The sequence below is a fragment of the Tachysurus fulvidraco genome, chromosome 1 (assembly GCF_022655615.1).
Source record: "Tachysurus fulvidraco isolate hzauxx_2018 chromosome 1, HZAU_PFXX_2.0, whole genome shotgun sequence".
In the NCBI taxonomy this organism is placed as follows: Eukaryota; Metazoa; Chordata; class Actinopteri; order Siluriformes; family Bagridae; genus Tachysurus; species Tachysurus fulvidraco.
This window is the reverse complement of record NC_062518.1, coordinates 28964054-28985609: the sequence shown is the minus strand read 5'-3', so window position 1 is coordinate 28985609 and position 21556 is coordinate 28964054. Positions and strand designations below refer to the sequence as shown.

Genomic DNA, 21556 nt, shown 5'->3' with positions numbered 1-21556 from the left:
ATGCGCACAATCAAAACAACGGCGCCGTGCTGATGACGTCAAACTTTTGAACGCGTTAAACCCCATAGATATATACACTAGAGATATTCAGCATGTCCTCGACCATCAGCATCGTCCAAGCCTTTACTGCCACTTTTTCACCGCATTTGCTGATGATTGCGACAGTTACTACACTATAGGTGGAATTTACAAGGAATCCCAGGATTGTGGCTCTTGGCAGTTCTGCTGTGGTACCTGTGATAATCGTTATTGCTGCTCAGATGCCTTCAGCAAAATTACTCTGATTAGCAGATTTCCAGTGTAGGGGTCTGAGCTTGATATCCAGGGGACTTACAGGCAGTGATATTGTGCTCTGAGCCCTTTTGACCTCAAACTTGGTTGATGTAATAAGTAAACTTTTTCTTTTTTTTTAATCTTTTGAAAATGCCTTACTTTTGGTAAATGTGGGTAGAGTGGGATACTTCTGATTCTGATAAGTGTTGCAAAAAGTGTGAAAAAGGAAAAAAATAAGGTGAGGTGATAGTATAGAAGTGTAACATGGAACATAAAGTGAGATGTAATTACACAGATTTACAATTCACATTCATAACACCAAAGGTTTAATTCTCTCTGTATTTTGGTGAATTTTACACACGTGTATAAAGCTAGGTCTGTTTTTTTCTTTTCTTTCTGCCATATATTTTTAAATGTTTTTCATGGCATCTTTGATGTTTTTCATGGCAACAAATGACACAATGTAGGAACAGACTTTTGTGGGTGGTAATGTGTTTTCATTTCACTCAGCCCGATTATTTATCAAGGCACGCAGCTCATGTCACAGCTTATCAGGAAAGAAGCTTGTGTAAACAGGAAAGAGCTGTACAACAACATTCTTCCACTTGAGTAAACTTCAAATGAACAATCGCCACTTCCCTTATAGCCTACTGCATGCAACACTGTTACAATGGTGTGACTACAAATGTTAATTTAAAAATTTAAATTGTATTGGTTTATTAAATATGATACACAAAGCAATTTGCAGGTGGAAACAAATGACAAATTTGAGAGGAACATAATGTGAACGTTAAATAGTTGAGGTGCCAAAAACTGTTCAATCTTTTATTTATTCTTTTCATGCAATACTTTTGCCAAATTAAATAAGTATAGTCACATAAACAAAAACAAAAAACGAAATTTGACTTTGATGCTGAACTGCTAACCTAACTGGTGACATCCTTCCAGGACTGTCAGCTGAATTAACCATTTAAAAAAAAAAAAAAGGTGTTTATTGTACCTGCAACTTGTCCATGACTGACGTCTCTGTTTATCACTTGGGAATCTACAAACAGATTCACTCACTCATTTTCTACCACTTATCCGAACTACCTCGGGTCACGGGGAGCCTGTGCCTATCTCAGGCGTCATCGGGCATCAAGGCAGGCAACCAACCCATCGCAGGGCACACACACACTCTCATTCACTCACGCAATCACACAATATGGACAACTTTCCAGAGATGCGAGGCACGGGGAGAACATGCAAACTCCACACACACAAGGCGGAGGCGGGAATCGAGCCCAAAACCCTGGAGGTGTGATGCGAAAGTGCTAACCACTAAGCCACCGTGCCCCCAAACAGATTCAGATTTTGATTAATTTATTTAATGCCATGTCAACAATCAAAGCTATTTTCATGGCAAAAATTCAATTACAAAAACACATATATTATATAAATACAATAAAAACAAAACAAATATAAACAGCAAGTCATATTATACTTTTTTTTTAAATCCAAAACCTTTTTAGGCATAATGTCATTAAATGTCACTTTACCTTCTGCTCTATGTTTATGTTCTGTAAAGCTGCTTTGAGACAATGTCTATTGTAAAAAGCGCTATACCAATAAAATTGAATTGAATTGAATTGAATTAAATATGTCCTTAAGTGAAGTCACCTGATAAAAGAGCATTCTGCTTGTGTTAAGTCCAGGACAGTCTAATAAAATATGTTTGACAGATAAGGGAATCTTACAGAACATACATAGAGTTGGGTCTTCACCTTTAAGCAAAAAAAGCATGGGTAAATTTTTAATGTCCTAATTAAGAGCTTCGGAATCTACAAACATTGTCGGTTTTCCTAATTGAAACAAACCAACGTAACCAGAAATATAATGTCGTAACATTCAATATCATAAAACACATTCTCACTTGTGAAATGTAATCCTTGCTGTCTGGTTTTTATATTTCTTTCGTTTGAACATCCAAACGCAGCACAGAAGTCTGTCATTGTCCATGCATTTGAAGTACAAGAGCACTGTACAAAGATGGCAGCGGTTTTGACGCATTTTTAAGACCCCAAGGCGACATCTATATCTATGGTCAAACCACTTGAACGCGTTAAACACCTTTTAAATTCATCACATTATAAGACTGAAGAGTCGGCTGTTTTTTGTTTTTTTGTCATTTAATCAATCTTTTAATCACACGTGTAAATTTAGTAAGAGTAACCCTTTCCTTGTGGTCCTAAAACTTTACATAAATTTAATATCTGATGCTTCTAACCAGAAATCTGTGAGAAAGCTGTAAATCTTTTAACAAGGCACAAGACTTTATTTATTTTGTGTTCTTTAATAGAAAAATGCAGGGCTCTCAAGTTTTGAAGACAGGCAAGAGTGACATGTTTTAACTACAATGTAGTGCTGGTGGTTAGTAGCTTATATGACATATATAAAATGTCATAAAGCCGGGGGCCCCTAGCACCTTCTCAGGGCCCCCAGTTTGAGAACCACTGGACTAGACTACTAGCAGGTGTTGTCAGTGAACAGGCTGTAAAACTGTTGGCTAAGTTACAGACATGAAAAACTGATGCAGATTATCTGGGAAACTTTCTCTGACAGCAGTCAAAATGTCATTGATTGTGTCAAACAAGTTGTGAATTTGTTGTAACATTAAAACAGGAGATCATGACTTACTCTGTGCTCAAAGTAATGCTCAAAGGATATGCTTTTTTTTCATTGGTTGCTTGATTCCTGCCCGGTTCCATAGAGAGCGGTGCGGACAGATAAATTTTGGTCGCTGCAGCATATTATATATATGATAAATCGTAAGTTTTTCTGTGTGAGAAATACAATGTGTGGTGGGAGAACATGACAAAAGACCAAAATGAGTGACCGTTTCTCAATGCGTGATACGTGATAGACCTGAAAATGTATTTTTGTTATGTGAAATATTTGAACATCTCATCTCTGCCTTCATTTAAAATAGCAGAATTGAAAATAAAATGAAAGAGAGAATTATTACAACATTTACAGACATTTAGTATTAGGTTAATTGAAATATTTCTCTAATATGATTAGATATTTCATTCATTCATGGTCTGTACTTACTTGATTTATATCGATCATGGCTGTGGTGAATCTAGAATGTGGCCTTTACTAGTAATACTGGGTGTGAGGTGGGAATGCGTCCTGGATGGGATGCCAGTGCATTTCAGCATACCGTGCATACTCACACACGTACTATTACTGCATTTTATGTTTTGGGGAACAAAGAAACTGGAGAACCCAGAGGAAACCCACACGGACAGTTAGCTTGGGGACATACTAGTGACCATGAAGCTGTGACGTAGTGACACTATCTTACCTGAGTAGGGTCTGGGCACCGAACCCATTTTTGTGACCTACTGAACCTCTCAGGTCCTGCAGAAAAGATGATGTTCTTACTTTAATTGTTATTTACTGTGCTGGGATAGAATTGCAACTAGAGCAGCATCAGTTCTGCAGAAAGTTTGAACATTTTTCCTGTTGAATTTTTTAACCAGTCTAAAATAGACTAACTATGCTGGAATTCTGTAAATAAATATATAAATGTGTGTTGTTGTACTTCTAAATGCACAACCAAACTACAACTGTACACATACAACACTCATAAATATAATTATAATTTTTAAAATTTCAAATCAATTTCTTGACAATTTCTTGAAAGCTATAAAAGATGGCCAGTAAACTTCCAGTGTACACTGTCATCCATAAAAAAAGACTTAATTTCTTGATATTGTGATGGAGGTAGCATATTCCCTTTGCACTCTCATGCCCAGTATTCTCAGGATAGCATCTGGATCAAGGCATTTACTGAAGATGAAGGAATTAAAAAATCTGCAAATAAAAAACATTTTTGTGGGTTTGAAGTGTTTGGTCATATGAGTTTCAAAAATAATACATTTTGGCCATATCCTTTGAATTTCCAACCATTTGAGTTCTCATGATTGAATTCTATGGTTAGAGAAGATGAATAAATTTAAAAGAGGTTTTAAGTCTATTTAGTTAATTATAGTTGCTGAAAAATGTTAATTCTGCAACACTTCCTGGTGCTTCATACCTTATGCACCTTATGCATTATGTTTATTGTAAGCATAAACATGAGTGATGCAGTAGAGTTATCAGATACCCCAGCTCACAGCATGGAAATTGTGAATACATACTGCAGTTCATTTTCATTGTGTTACCATTATTTTCCTCTCATCAGCTGCTTATATTATATTGTATTTGCATGCTTGCCTTGTCCCACTGGTGTTCGGGTTAGATTCCTGTCTCCATCCTGTGTTTACAGTATAGGTTCTGGATTAAGGTGTTTACTGAAGATGTTCTCCCCATACTTTGTGATTTCCTTCAGGTACTCTGGTGTCCTCCCCAGTTCAAAGTGACCCTGTGTAGGATAAACGGTAAAAAAAATTGGCTGGATTGATTGATACATAGTATACATTTATAACAGTATTTTGTTATCATGGACTTTTTTACTTCATTGTGATTTTTTTAGATCCACATATTTACACAAAACAGATTGCTATAAAGCTTATAGATTTTATGTTTTACAACAGGTTTGTAGAAAGTTGTTTGTTTTTCAATAATTTTGTCCTTACAGCCAGGTTTTGCTTACACATTACCAGAAAATAACATTATATTATAAAACCTTCTATTCCAGACACTTTAATGTTTTATGGACAGACTGTGTCTCATATCTAAATGTCAAAATAATTACGTTTATCAAAGTAAAACTGACACACTACCTTGGCACTAGTATGCTGTTTCCATATGTTTCCATTCCATGTAGGTTTATATTATTCCTGGAAAGGGAATGTCTGACGGTGACAGTGTCATAAAATGCTAATGGATTTTAGAAACACATCTGTTATACTCTAGGGGTACAAACTGAGAGGTGTTAAGAATTTTCCTCCTCTCCACCATATGTGCCTTTCTTTATTTATTAATCATATAAACTATATTTTAAAGTTGGATCACATTTGTTTTGCACAAAAAAGCACCAAGTACAACTTAAATAGATTTTTATGTAAGAGCTATAAGAAAGTATACTTTTTTTCTGAATGATTTTTTTTGGAGGCATAAATAAATAACTGGAAAATGAGTCCTATATGGGTCCTATATTTAGTAAAATAAATAAATATAGAAAGAAAGAAAATGAATAACATTTCCACACTTCTGTGCAATAGTAAATTATATAATTTACCTGAACTAAAAGCTAATAGAAAGTTTTCAGTCTATTTTATTTGATAACAGTTTTCAGGTTTTTTTAGGTCCACATATTTAAACAAAACAGAGTCTATAATCCAGTCTGTACCATTCAGTAAGGTAGAAATGATCTTTTCATTGACTCTATGTACTGTGAAAGAGAACTAGTGTGTAGCTAAAATGGTACTCATTCATCTGGTGTCAGAGGTGTATAGCCAAACTCTGCTGATTATTGTACTTACTCAGTGTACCTCCACTTACCAAACATCAGAAGGCTTTTTTTTGTTTGTGTTTTTTAGGCTTAGTCAGTAAAATCAACTGATACAGTAGTTAATTTGGGAAAAGAGGCTCTCAGGGTGCTGGTGACTGCACAGTCCTTTCACTATAATTACAAATACTAGATACACAGCACATGCTGCACACAGAAATCTATATACATGTATTAAGTACTTTTCTTTTTGCCTTTCCTTTCTGTCTTTGCATTTGCAACAGATTGGTTTTAGACAGTTCAGGTTTTAAACATTTTATCAAGCCATTGTAGCGATTTTGGCTCGCGAAGCAAGGTAAATATTTATAAGTAACTATAACGTGTTATAGTGACTTCTAAATATTTTAACCTAAGTTGAAATTAACGGTGATGGAATTAACGTTACGCTTATTTGGTCAGTTCGTCCGGCGAACAGGCCGTGTAACCTTTATTAATTCTATGAAGGTGATATCTTCCCGGCCAAGAAAGATTCGCTTCCCTTTACTTTATACAGTAATTTAAATTAAATTAACTCAACAGAGCATGTAGTTCAGACCAGATATTGCAGGTACCTTAATTTGTGGAGATACTCAGAGACAAATCACCTGTGGCTCAAAATTATGACATTTAATGAATGAGACAAACACAACATAAAACTAACTATACAAACAAACAAAAGAAATAGGGAAAACGAAAATGAAAATAAAATAAAACAAAAGAAATTAAAATTGGGGAAAGGGAGGAAGAGACTGGAAAGAAGAAACTAGAGAAAGGAAGGAAAGAAATGGCAAGCTTAGACTTAAAATTTAATCACATCCTAACTGGGAAATCGTCACAGAAACTTAAATTCACCTTAAGATTCAATGAAAGATTCCTACTTAAAATTACGCATTTAAATTGGTTGGTAAAGGAAACGGTTACTTGCATTGGCTTACTGAACAAGAGTACGGATGCAACAGAGAAATCTCTGAAAAGTCAGTTAGGGTGGGGTCAGACGTTCTTCCAAGTTCTCCTGAAGATCAGAGCAGTTGTCGTTCTTGGAAGTGAAGCTTGCTGGAACTTCTTTGAAGGAAGATGGAGTCGTCTCCAAGCTGTTCCGAAAGTCTGACCACGGATTAGTGGTGTTTGTCACAATTTAAAGGTCGCGAACTCCACCCATCTTTGGGAAGATGACCAATACTTCGGTCAGGATTTTGGAGGGAAAAACTCCCTTTGTTTCAGGTGTCTGTGGGCGTGGTTTAGCTATCAAACTTTTAGATGACTTTAAAGTTTGATCCAGGGTGTATTAAGACGGTATGGCGCCTTTCGTGCTCAAATAAAATACACCAGTGCTTGAAAAATGAGTAACCGATAATTTTGTGGTCATTTGGATACTAAACATGAAGGGTAATGACGGTATGAAGGCAGCGGTACATTACATACATAGATCATTAATCAAAGGGTAACTGAGGTTAATACGATATTGTGTTCTTATAAAGGCAAAGAAACAAAAATGAGACATAAAACAAGATGCACTTTCATTAGGGAAGTAAAAAGAAAACGATAGCTTCGTATACATTCTGACATCAGACCTTAAAGGGTCATACGGCATTAGAACAGGTATACATTAACATGCCATGATCAGTAAGATATGATGATAGAGTATAACGGATTTTAAAATACAATGTTGTTTTCTGACACATGAATAAAATACACCCTTGTCAGGAAATTAAGGAGCAAATAATTTTAAGTCAGGCAAGCATTAAAAGAAGAAACACATTACAAAAAGGGTTATAAGAATGAGAACCTTAGAGTACCTTATCTTCGGGTTTTATTAGTAAAAGGAATGTCTCATTGTGTGTATGTGTTGAGGGCCCCTAATCAGAGAAGCCGCAAGGGGTTATCTGGTCTTTGTGTAGGCTCCAGTCATTCTGTAGCCAGGTGCATGTGTAAAACTGGGTTGCTCATCGGTTAATTGAGGAGTAGATGTTGAAATATAGGGTGCCTAGGACATGAAATCTAAAATGACCGGTACAAGACGCTACACCATTAGCCAAAAATCAAGCCATTACATCTTTTCTGCCAAGGTATATCTAAAGCATTCAATGTTGCCAGCAGCACAGTCCATTTACATCCATCTATTTCTATACTGCTTTTTTATACTCATTTCGGGGAACCTGGAGCCTATCCCAGGGGACTCGGGGCACAAGGCAAGGTGCACTTTATGGACATTTTAGTGGTGACAAGCTAACTAAAAGGCATTTCTTGCACCAAAGCATGGGGAGAAATGCAAACTCTAGACACACAGGGCAGAGGTGAGAATCATCCCCCCAAAGTTGGAGGTGCAAAGCAAATGTGATAACCACTGAGCTAGTGAATTTAGTGAAGTGACATACAGCTAAGTACAGTGACCCATACTCAGAATTTGTTTTCTGCATTTAACCCATCCAAAGTGCACACACACAGCAATGAACACACACTGTAAACACACACCCGGAGCAGTGGGCAGCCATTTATGCTGCGGCGCCCGGGGAGCAGTTGGGGGGGTTCGGTGCCTTGCTCACGGGCACCTCAGTTGTGGCTGGCCCTAGACTCGAACCCACAACCTTTGGGTTACGAGTAAGACTCTCTAACCATTAGGCCACGACTGCTAATAAGCTAATAAGAAATGGAAGAACTTTGGAAGCACCAGTACTTCTACAGCTAGTCATCCAGGCAAACAGAGTAATTTGGCTTGAAGGGGAGGGCCTGGGAGATGACGCTCGTAGAACCCAATGGCCCTCTAGCAGAGCTTTTGAAAACCTGATTTTACAGCTATGTTTACTAAAGTGGCTTCTTATTTAGGACTTTTAGGAATTTTATCCTTTACAAGAAAATTATTTTGATTAAAAATATTGTTTGCCGAATAAGATTGTGTGTGTGCCCTGCGATGGGTTGGCACTCCGACCAGGGTGTATCCTGCCTTGATGCCCGATGACGCCTGAGATGCCTGAGCAAAATTCAGTCAATGGTTTTCCCAAATTGCCACACATATTATACACAGCTTTAGCATCCAAATACCTGTAGAGGAGTGTAAATAGTACTGGGGTTAAACACTTGATGCTTATCGTATATACGGTCATCTGTCTTACATCCAGAGGTGGGTAGAGTAGCCAAAAATTGTACTCAAGTAAAAGTACTGTTACTTCAGAATAATATGACTCAAGTAAAAGTAAAAAGTAGACATCTAAATAATTACTTGAATAAGAGTAAAAAAGTACTTGGTGAAAAAACTACTCAAGTGCTGAGTAACTGTTGAGTAATGTCTGATTTATTTTTTAACACAAGACAATCAGGCAGACAAAAATACTAAATTATGGCTCACCCAATCAATAAAATAAATTAAAATTAATTAATTACAAAATAGCTTACATTAAAATAATTCAGGTAAATTCAAGTACTTAATAAATAAAATAATAAAAAATAAATACGCACAAGTAACACAACTTTCCAAACCTTTATACTTTTTTACCAGGCAGAACTGTGTGTGTGTCTCTAGTGACAGAACAACAGAAGGAAACACACACACACATTTCATACCAGGCATGCTGGTATGATGTATCTACACAAATAATAGGATGAATAGTTGAGGACTGACGCACTGCTTGTGCTAGCGGCTCTACTGAAAGTGTAAAAAGAAGAGGCGATAGTGGACAGCCTTGACGGGTGCCACGACCCAAAGTAAAGGGGCGGGATATCATAGAGTTTGTTATTACACTGGCTGAGCAGTTACTGTAAAGGGTTTTGACCATATTAATGAATCCATAGCCTACTTCTAGGTGTTCAAGGACCGCCCATAGGAACCCCATTCAATTCTATAGAAGGCCTTCTCCGCGTCTAGTGAGATGACTGCGGAGGAGACCTGATAGGAGTCCGATCCGTGGATGATGTGAAAAAGTCGTCTGATATTATCGAAAGCAAACCGGTCTTTAAGAAATCCGGATTGATCATAATTAATAACCTTAGACACATTTGTTGAGTCTAATAGCTAGGGTTTTAGCGAGAAGTTTTGCATCAGTGGCAATTAGGATAATGGGCCAGTAACTAGCACATTCTATGGGATCATTTCCTTTCATAAGTAGCGGAGTTATAAGAGCTGTGTTTTGGTCTCTATGCAGAGCATTATTTTTAATCGTGTAATTTAGGGAGTTAAGAATAAGTGCTGATATTATGTCCAATATAGAAGATATTAATTCAGTCATTACCCAGGGCTTTGTTCTTTGCCATAGAATCAAGGGCCAGTTTTAACTCTTCAGGGAATATGGGATGGTTTAGTAGCTCCTGATGTTCTGCATCAAACTTAGTAAGATGAAGCTGTTGAAGGAAGGAGATATATTGCTGGGGACTGCTGGAGGAACTAGAGGTATATAGTTGCTCATAAAAAGATTTGAAAATCTGATTAATATCTCCAGGCTGTGTGTAAATAACATCATTTTTCTTCACTGCTTGTATGATTGCTTTAGATTCTACCTGTTTGATCCTTGCTGCTAATAACCTGCTTTGTCTCTACCCATTAAAATAATATGACTGCCTTGTGCGATGCATAATGAATTCTGCTCTATGTAAAAGTAAACATTTCAACTCAGATTTAAATGCTCACAGTTCTTCTGCCTTACATTGACTATGAGTATTTTTAAGTTCTCGTTCTGTCACCTGAACTAAATTTTCCAGCACGTTTCTGCGACTGTTCTTTATTTTCTGATGATGGGAAGAAAAAGCGATGCATTTTCCTCTTTTAAAACATTTTGTAACCTCCCATAGAGATTGAGGATTATTTATTGAATTGTTATTTAATTGAATAAAATCAACTAAAGAGGCACGTAGTGTGATAAATTTTTGATCGTGAAGTAAGGAGGTATTGAATCTCCAGCGTTTATACCCGGTTAGGAGGGGGTATGGAAGAAGGCTTAGGGTCACAGGGGAGTGATCTGATGCCTCTTTTCCACCGGAAAGAACCGGGTGCTGGTTCAGAGCTAGCGCTAGTTCTGGTTCAAAGTTGGTTCCACTGGCGAACCTTCTAAGAACTGGTTTGCCTTTCCACTGGCTAGAGAGCCATCACAGCGCCGAGTGTGTCCCAGCAACGTTAGCGCAGCAGCGGCAAACACAAACACAACAACAATGGCGGATGTTGCTTTACTGTTAATGCTCATGGCTTTGCAAACCTACATTGGCATCCAAACGCGGCAAATAAAACGTGTACGTGCAGCTCCATGTAATCTGTATAAACGGAGGTTGTAATTGATAAAGTACATAACGTTATTTTATCGTTAACACAGAAAAAACGTTAGCCTTAACATGTAGCTACCTACTATCATGTGTGCTGATAATTTATCATATCGCGGTAAAGTAAAAGTGTATTAAACATTAGTATACTTAAGGTACATTATCAAACGCGCTAATAGTAGCCCCGCCCACAGCTCCCGCCCCAAGCGGTTCTTAAGTCTAGACCAGCAATGTTTTGGTGCTACTTAAGAACCACTTTTCCTGGTTTGGAGCCGGTGCTTTGGCGGTCGAAACAGAAAGAACTGGTTCTAAATTAGGCTCTGGCTCCGAACCAGCACTCAAACTGCCTCGGTGGAAAAGGGGCATGAGAGAAGAAGAGGTAATATATCGGTGCTGTCAATAAATGGAATATAAGCAGGCAATACCAACAGGTAATCAATACAAGAAAAGGTTTTGTGGCGTGCTGAGAAAAAAGTGAAATCTTTGACCTTGTCATTTTTCAGTTGCCATATATCATATACATTAATTTGTTTTATAAAATCTTTAAACATCTTAGAAGAGGCTGGATCCGACTGTGACATATGAGACCTATCAAGGATGGGGTCATGCACCGTATTGAAATCACCGCCTATTATAAGGTGATAGCCATTAAGGCTTAATATCATTTGTGTGAGTTGTTGATAAAATACATTGTAGTATTCATTGGGGACATAAACTGAGATAAAGGCGTATTTATTATGGGACCAAGAACCTAGCACACATGTAATACGGCCGTCCGTATCACTCCTAGTATGATGAATATGTAAAGTGAGATGACGGGCTATAAGTATCATAACCCCCTTTGTTTTCTTAGTGGAGGAAGAAAAGGAGACTAATTTATAATGCCTGTTTTGAAATCTATTAACGTCACCTGCTTTCAAATGAGATTCTTGTATCAATGCAATGGACACCTTTTTAGATCTTAAATAATCTAAGCACTTTGTCCTTTTGATTGCACCATTTAGACCATTGAGGTTCCAAGAAATTACTTTAAGAGCCATAGATCAAAAACAGCATTATATACATTTTAAATGAAAAACAAAACCATGTGGGCTTACGAAAACATATTATGGCATCTGGAACAGTAAATGAACAACAGTGAAAACAAAATGAAAAGGCAGTAAGCAGAGAGTGAAAACAAACTCTCCTATCCGATTGGAAATTAACACATGTGGGATACGTGGCCAGTATAACAGTTGATCACCAGAGCCCAGGGGTTACCTCGGCAACACAATTTATCCAAAACTTTCCTGACACAGCCGCCCCGTAGACAGTAATGCCATCTTTACCTTCGATATCACGGACTGGCTTCCATTAACGCTTCAGCTGAGGTGTTATTACGAGCTGATGTGGGGGTGGCGAGAGCCTGTTGTTGAGCGAGATACGTTTCCACCTCCGACGGCATTTGAAGGAGTGCGGTTGATCCGTGGTGCGTTACCTTTACTCCGGAGGGGTAGATCATAAAGGAGGAGATCCCTATCTGCGTGAGCTTTTTCCTGCATAAGTTCATCTCTCGTCTCTGAGCGGCGGTCTGATTACTGTAATCCGGGTAGAAGTGAAGCAGCTTGCCTTTGTATGAGATTTGCCTTTAAGGATGCCGTTTCTATTTTGGAACCTTAGCAATTTAAAAATGAGTGTTCGCGGGCCCTTTCTTTTGCCATCTTTTGTAAATTCGATGCGCTCTTTCTATTTCAAACCTGCCGTTTTGAAGAGCCGGAATCCATATCGGCAACTGAGCTTGTAGATAGCCGACAGGATCGCTTCCTTCTTCTCCCTCTTGTAGTCCGACAAGACACAGATTGCTCTGTCGGCTCTTATCCTCCAGTCTCGACATCTTGTCTTGTAGCGTAACCACGGCCTGTTTGACTTCGACCGAGTCTTGTTTCACTTTTTCGTACCGCGGATTGGATGTTATCGAAATTGTTGCTAATCGCTCTCATCTCTTTTTCAAGAGAGCCGATTCTTTCCGCCATCGGTTGAATCTCCTCCCTGAAAATTTCTCGAACCATGCCGAGCTGTAGCTTTAGCTCGCCAGCCACCATATTGCGCAGCTTCTCATCGTCCGGATCTTTCATCCGTTTCTTCTCCAGGGAACGATAGTAAGAGTTAAACACTGGAGGTAAAGGTGTTAGGTTTGTGTCAAGATTGTAGCGTTGCCGGATGATTTAATAATGCCGAAGTGAAGAGCTCCAAACTCAAGCGGCCATCTCTGTCAACAGGTCACGTGGATCTCCGTGATGAATCAATCTTAATACTATGTTTTCCTTCAAGGAATCTAAATCCATTCTCTGTTAGGTCATTTGCCAATTCTCAACTTGTTCTATCCTTTTGCACAGTAGAATGGCTAAATTTTGTCAACTCTCAACTGCCAATCATCAGAATTAATCTAAACATTCATCAGATAGTAGCCTATAGTCAGAGAAGTCTGGTTCCTCTAACTTTTATTTTATGCCCCAACACGGTCCAAGCCACTGCTATCTATTACAGAAAGAAGGAATCAGCGTACAATCAGACTAAAATTTTGGTTAATGTATTACAACAAACATAAAGGGGGACAAAAACACAGAATCACTGATATAAATTAAGGGCTTTTCTGAAAACTAGAGACATACAGTATATCTCATTGACACTGAATTTCATAATAGACTAAATATTAAATTTATATACTGTGTTTCGCTGTGTACAAACATACATACACGTGTGAATGTGTGTACTCTTAATAATCTTAACTGCAGCTATTGTTCTGTTTGGGTGGAAAACCTTTTTACTAAGACCTTGGCATTATAATGGAAACTCCTCATACAAAAAAGACTTAGCAAAATAAATGATGAAAAATGGAAATTGGAACTTTTGGCACTGACATACACTTTAGCAGGGGAAGCTATACAGAATTACCATGAAAGCTGACAGTATTTTAGGTACAGGACAGTCTGACTGAAACATTGCACTTATACAAATAGTAACATTTAAATAAGATAATCTTATAAAATATACTTGTACACTCTAATCTAAAATAAAAATAATAGTCACATATTAAAAGGGTGTTTTCTGAGTGTAACATTTAGGACAATGGACTCTGACCACAAGAACGCAAGTTCAAATATCACAGAAGGCTACAGAGTGAAATTAGTGCAAAGGTCTGCCAAGAAACACTTTTGGGCTAGTAGTAATCTGCCACTAATAAGACGACTTTACAGTACAAAATCAATGTAATCTATAAGTCACAGAGCAATAAAAATAGATCAGTATAAACTTAATAGCCAAACCCTAAAGAGGTGCCCTTCAGGCTATAATGGTTAGGGCAATGGAATTTGACCACAAGGACCCAAGTTCAAATCAACTTGAAGGCTACCAAGTGAAATTGCAAAACCCTTTTGGGATAGTAGTTAAAGAACAGAACCACTCTACAAAATGAACTTAATTGGCACATACTACAAGGTGCTTACCTGCTACAATGGTTATGTAACAAAGAGTCGTAAGGCAGATTATCCATATGCAGCTTTTAATAAAGACAAACTCATAGTCATACAGGCAAGGTCAGGGCAAGTAAACACTATATAAGAGAGCAGACAGAAATCGGAAACCGTAAGACAGGCAGAAGGTCAGGGCAGGCAGCAAACAATCACAAAACGAAAACACAGAAGCAGAAACCGAAACCAGAACAGCGGAATTGGTCAGAATGAGTGCCGGAACAGATCAAGACTTCACACTGGTGTCTTCTTCTTCTTCTTTTTCGAGTTTAATGGCGGTTGGCAACTCAACTTAAAGGTGCATTACCACCTCCTACTAGACTGGAGTGTGGGCACTAGAATGACTTCAAAGGATAGGGGGAGTTATAAAAAAAAAAAAACACCTTATATTCTTTCACTTAAACCAGTCTTTTTCAGAAACAAAATTACTAACTTGTGTATTCTCGTAGCCATTTTACCTAATAGATGCTCAAGCGTCATGCTTTGTCCAACTATGTGTGCCTTTAACTCTGCTCTATCTTCTTTATATTTTCCACAGTCTAACAGTATGTGCTGTACCGTCTCTTGTACATTACAATCAGTGCATAATCCAGTGGGATGTTTTCCTATTCTGCACAGTGTATTTATACCAGTGTGACCCATTCTAAGCCGTGAGATTAGCATCTCTTCCCTTGGGCTTCGACCCTTCCTCATGCTTGTGGCTACTTGATTTTGTATACCGTATAAGTGACGTCCTGTTTCCGCTGTGTTCCAATATTCCTGCCACATTTTAAGTGAGTGTTGTTTTATGATAGTCTTGACCTCTGTTCTACTTATTGGTATGTGCACATCAACTGTTTCCTGCTTTGTAGAGTTTTTCGCTAGTGTATCAACAATTTCATTTCCTTCCACCCCTACATGGGCAGGGACCCAAAGGAAGGAGACACCTATTTTTTTTTATTGTGAAGTGTGAGAAGCAAGTGGAGTATTTGATGAATGAGGTCTTGTCTACATGATGCTCTCCCAGACTGAATGCTTCACACTGGTGTCAAGTTCATGTTCAGTCTTTATAGGAAGTGGTTGATGAGGAACAGGTGGTGGAGTAATCAGAGTCAGTTGTGGATTCTGGGAGGTGTCATCTGGGAGAGCTAGTATTCTGGAGAGGCTTCTCTGTGTTGGTGTTCTGTGGGCGTGGGCGGTGCGCTGACCGTGACAGGTTAGGACAATGGACTCTGACCACAAGGTCAAGTCCAACAGAACCCCAAATTCAAATCCAACAGTAGGCTGCAGACTTAAATGGCAAAAATTTATTTTACAATTTCATTCTGTAAGGATTGAGTTTGGGTTTTTGTGGGCAGAGTCCAATGTACTAACCAATATGTGTGTTTATTTCTCTTTGAATAGCCCAAAGAATTTTGGCATTATCCACTGTAGTATTCTGGGGGAATTGAACATGGGTTCTTGCAGTCAAAATGCAACATCCTGACCATTACACTAGGAGGTTACCTCTACAGTAGTTGACTATTAAGTTTATACAGTATTGATCTATATTTATTTCTCTCCGACTAGCCTAAAATAATTTTCCTATTTCCCTCTATGTTAATAGAACTTGGGTTTTTGTGGTCAGAGTCCACCATCCTAACCATTACAGCAGGATGTCATCTCTTTAGTAGTTGGCTATTACGTTTATTTCTCTCTTACTAGCCCAAAGGAATTTTGCCATTTCATACTGTAGCCTTCTGTGGGAATTGAACTCTTCTTTTGTGCTCAAAGTCCAATGCCCTAACCATTAAATCAGGTGAAGTTTCCCATTTCCCTCTGTAGCAATAGAACTTGGGTTTTTGTGGTCAGAGTCCAAAGTCTTAACAATTGCTCTACTAGTAACCAGTAGGTTACTACTTTAGTACAAGGCTATTGAGTTTATTTTGATCTATGTTTATTTCTCTCTTACTAGGCTAAAATATTTTTTCCCATTTTCCTCTATGGGAATACAACTTGGGTTTTTGTGGTCAGTGTCAATATCCTAACAATTACACCAGTTGGTTACTCACTAAGTACAGGGCTATTAAGTTTATTTTGATCTTTGTTTATTTCTCTCTTACTAGGCTAAAATAATTTTCCCATTTTCCTCTAAGGGAATAGAACTTGAGGTTTTTGAGGTCAGAGTCCAATGTCTTAACAATTTCCCTACTAGTAACCAGTAGGTTACTACTTTAGTACAAGGCCATTGAGTTTATTTTGATCTATGTTTATTTCTCTCTTACTAGCCTAAAAGAATTTTCCCATAAGGGAATAGAACTTGGGTTTTTGTGGTCAGAGTCCAATGTCCTAACCATTTCACCAATAGATTACTTCTTTAGTACAAGGCTATTAAGTTTATTTTGATCTATGTTTATTTCTCTCTTACTGGCCCAAAAGAGTTTGGCATTTCATTATGCAGCCATATGTGGGAATTGAACTTGGGTTTTTGTACTCAGAGTCCAATGTCCTAACCATTACACCAGTTGGTTACTTCTTTAGAAGACGGCTATTACGTTAATTTTGATCTATGTTTATTTCTCTCTTACTAGACTAAAATAATTTTGCCATTTATGCAGCCATATGTGGGAATAGAACTTGGGTTTTTGTGACTGTCCTAACCATTACACCAGTTGGTTACGCGATAAGTACATGGCTATTGTTATGAGAGCCATGAGGGCTCCCTCTGCTGGCTCTCAAACGTCCTGTGGTGTGCTCCAAAGAGATTGAGCCGAAGTCAGAAAAGCATCCAAAAAGAGCTGAGAGCCAAGACAGTGTCAAGTCTCAGACCAAAGAATCCAGTACAAGCAGTGGCACGACAAAGGAAAAATCAATAAACTAACAAGGAGCAGCAAAACCAGAAGCTCTCAAGTGATGTGGGTGCAGATCCAAAACCCTCAGAAACCTCTTCACCTGAGGATATAACAACAGAGTTTCTGGAAATGGAGCATGAGCAGTTACATGAATTGTCTTCTAGTATCCCACCGAGGAAGGAATCGGGAGGTGAGGTTGATCCAAAAAACAGCTATGAGAGTCCAGAGAAGTCTACAGATGACATACTGAATCCAGCCAAGTTCACTGAGGCCTCTGGAAATATCAAGAATCCCAAGACTGAGCACAGTTTGAATCTGGACCTTACATCCACTGAGTTTAGTTGGGTTGACGGCGCTCTGAGGGACAATCCACCTGCTGAAGGACAATCCATCCAAGTCTGCATTAGCCCATATGAAAAGACTTTGGAGTTGAGTTCTCCAACATCTGGTCCAAACATTGCTGGTCATACGCCTTACCACATACCCCCTGAGGAGACTTGGGCCTCCAGTGACCGCAGCAGCTTAACGGCTAAGATGTGCTTGGGATCAGACAGTCAGCAAGGAGCATCAGAGTCTGGATGTCCAAGGAGTACATGAGAGCAACTCCAGTTCTTCTAAGGAGAAACACTCAAGTTTCCTGTCTTTGAGCTGTTTCAAGGACATTGTTCCTGATATATCACCCACAGTGACCACCACCACCCACTCAATGCCTGCTGAAGTTAGCTCACCACAGTCCACTGAGGTTGATGAGTCTCTATCAATGTCCTTTGAGCAGGTGCTTCCTACGGCGAGTGAATCCACGAACGAGGACGAAACGTCCTACTCTAATGGACACTATGGAGATCCTGATTTTAAAGTAGGCATGTCTTTATCTTTGAAGATGGCCAACTATGAACTCTCTGCCTGGCATAAGATGTTCGTTTCCGGGCTCCCTGAACTCTCTGCCTGGCCCAAGATGGTCGTTTCCGGGCTCCCTGAACTCTGCCTGGCCTGACCCAACCAATTTTTCTGTGTTATTTGTCCTGTGTTTTGTTTCACTGGCTTTGCCAGCCCCTCTACCTCCTGTCCCTGTTTACAGGCTCAGAATACCTGCAGCGCCTCCTTGGATGGCGATGCCGACCAGTTTACTGAGTTACTCTCCGGCACCACCCTGGCCGCCAATTCTGCTATGGTCCCTGGCTCGACCTGCGGCACCACCCTGGCTTCCAGCTCTGCTCGGGTCTCTGTCTCCGCCTGCAGCACCACCCTGGTTGCCAACTCTGCTGTGGTCCCTGGCCTCACCTACAGCATCACCCTGTCTACCTGCTCTGCCGGGCGCCGCCTGCTCTGCCGGTGCTGCCCGGGCCGCCTGCTCTGCTAGCGCCACCCCGGCCTTCAGCTCTGCCGCCTCCACTCTGCCCTTTACCGCCACATGGACCTGGCCCGCCATCCCCGCCCCCTGTTCCGCCTCTGCTCCACCACCCTCCAAATCTACGCAGGAGTGTCTGGAAGCCACTCCTTATGAGAGCCATGAGGGCTCCCTCTGCTGGCCTGCAGAGGATGTGCTGCACTTTAGCATCAGCACTCTATTTCCCACAATTCCCCAAAATCACCTGGTCTATTTAAGCTCACTCAGAATTCTTGGATATTGCAAAGTATTGTTAGCATTGTCTGCATTCTGAGCGTATTATCGGTTCTGTCTATTGCCTTGTTTTGACCTTGATTGTTTTTCGTGTTTGTGAATGTTTGCTGCCTGCCCTGACCTACGCCTGGATTATTGACTACTGTTTTTGGATTTCCTTTGATGTTGTTGTTTGCCGGATGTTTGAACCTTGCCTATTTTGGATATCGCCTAATAAACCAGCATTTGGATCTAACCTGTTTCACATGCATGACAGCTATTAACTTTATTTTGATCTATGTTTTTCTTTCTTACTAGCCTAAAAGAATTTTGACGTTTCATTATGCAGCCATAAGTGGGAATAGAACTTGGGTTTTTGTGGTCAGAGATCAATGTCCTAATAATTACACCAGTAGGTTATTTCTTTAGTACATGACTATTAAGTTTATTTTGAACTATGTTTATCTATATATAATATATAAAATATATTTTTGCATTTCATTATGCAGCCACATGTCTAAAATACTTGAAAAGGTTGTCTGTTCAACTGAGAACAATATCTTCGATGAGTTTCAATCAGGTTTCAGGCCCCATCATAGCACAGAAACTGCACTTGTGAAAGTCACAAATGACTTGTTCTTAGCTTCGGACAAAGACTGTATGTCCCTATTAGTTCTACTTGACCTTTGTGCTGCATTCGACACTATAGATCACAACATTCTCCTAGATCGCTTACAAAATTACACTGTATCCATGGACAGGCTTTGAGTTGGTTTAGATCCTACCTGTCTGATCGATACCATTTTGTGGAACTACAGATCTGGCCTTTAATAACGTGTGTCTTCTACATTCAGCAATTCGTGCCACAGCGTACCGCAGCTTTCTGCAGTTCTGTTCTGGGGGGGCTATCTTAGCAATCACCTTAATGTGTTTTGCTTCACAGAATATCCACAAGGTGGCGCATAAGAACACTTTCTCTTAAACCCTCAAAGGTTTTTTAAGATTGTAATATGTTTATATTATTAATTTACATTTAAAAATTTTAGATTTTTTTATTTTACTTCACATTTCATCAGAATTGTGAGAAATCATCCACAGTAAAATATAAAGATTTATGAAACACTGTTGGCTATGAGATTTTTTAAATTAACATTTGTTCTGCTTCTTCTTATTATTATTATATGTTGCCTACATTTACTCAAATAAAAGCAATGTAAAATATAAAGGAAATCACAGTTCAAGTTAGGCATAACATAACATAAGTGACAGAATTTTTTTTAATAAGTTACTTTAATCATTTATTTAAGAGATATTTATAGAAATATCTCTAAAATCATTTATTTTACATCATTTATTTATTAAATCATTTATTTTATTTTAATTTAATTTATATCATTTTTACAGTGGTACAATATGTTCTTACTTTTTTAATTACAGCTGCAAATCAACATTATCTGCATGAAACATTATAAACGTGGCTTTTCATTCACTCCGCGTGAGCTAAACGTTTTTGATCTGTACTTTTTTACCCGTATATATTTCTACATATTTTCAACCAAAAAACACACACGATATAATGTAAGTTGTTATGGGTAGAAGTTAAGCTTTTTTGAAATGATGAAATGATGACCTTGGGGTGAAATGTCTTTGCCTCCATGTTCGTTGAATTAAGTTATGCAATATCGAACCATTTTTTTAATAAGTTATAAACATTCATCTGAAATACCCTTTAGGTTATGCAGTAATAGCATTTAAACAAAGGAACTGCAAGAAAAAGCTTGTGCTTTGTATTAGCCATTTGTTGATTATGTAAAACTTTCCACTTATTGCTGTAAATTTAAGTTGGTTATATCAACATATGTCAAATTAAGTGATGCAATATCGACCCATTTTTTATAAGTTATAAACATTTATACGAAATACACTTTAAGTTATGCAGTAAAAAGCATTTAAAGAAGATCAGACAACGTAAATGTTTTGGTCAAATATATGCTCAAAATGGTAAGCCGGCGGGTCAACGTACTTTTGGGCGAAAATGGACCCGAATTCCGATTCTCACCAAATTTACTATACGTGTCAGGAAACTCAATACTAACTCGGGGTGAAGTTTTTTTTAGCCTATTATGCATAGTTTCTGCGATATGGCATTTCAAAATCTTCGCCAATACTGAACTGTGGTGTGAAAAGCATTCCAGCTAAAATCTCAGCTATGGAGCATGATAAATACACATTAGTTATACCAATATGCTAGTTTTGACCCCCCTTTTCACATAGTGAAAATTTAAAAAGATCAGACAACGTAAATTTTTTGGTCAAATAAATGCTCAAAATGGTAAGCTGGCGGGTCAATGTACTTTTGGCCGAAAATGGACCCGAATTCCGATTTTCACCAAATTCACTATACGTGTCAGGAAACTCAATACTAACTTGGGGTGAAGGTTTTTTTTTTAGCCTATTATGCATAGTTTCTGCGATATGGCATTTCAAAATCGTCGCCAATACTGACCTGGGGTGTGAAAAGCATTCCAGCTAAAATCTCAGCTCTGGAGCATGATAGATGCACATTAATTATACCAATATGCTAGTTTTGACCCCACATTTCACATAGTGAAAATTTAAAAAGATCAGACAACGTAAATTTTTTGGT

At 38.5% G+C, this 21556-nt stretch overlaps 1 long non-coding RNA gene across 1 annotated transcript; it reads left to right on the top strand.

The window, feature by feature from the left end:
• The first annotated feature begins 2 nt into the window (after window positions 1-2).
• On the top strand, window positions 3-20691 carry LOC125145346. Its single transcript, XR_007143711.1, has 4 exons — window positions 3-839; window positions 4862-4867; window positions 10584-10587; window positions 20681-20691. It is a non-coding gene; the product is annotated as an uncharacterized LOC125145346 (long non-coding RNA).
• The last annotated feature ends 865 nt before the right edge of the window (window positions 20692-21556 follow it).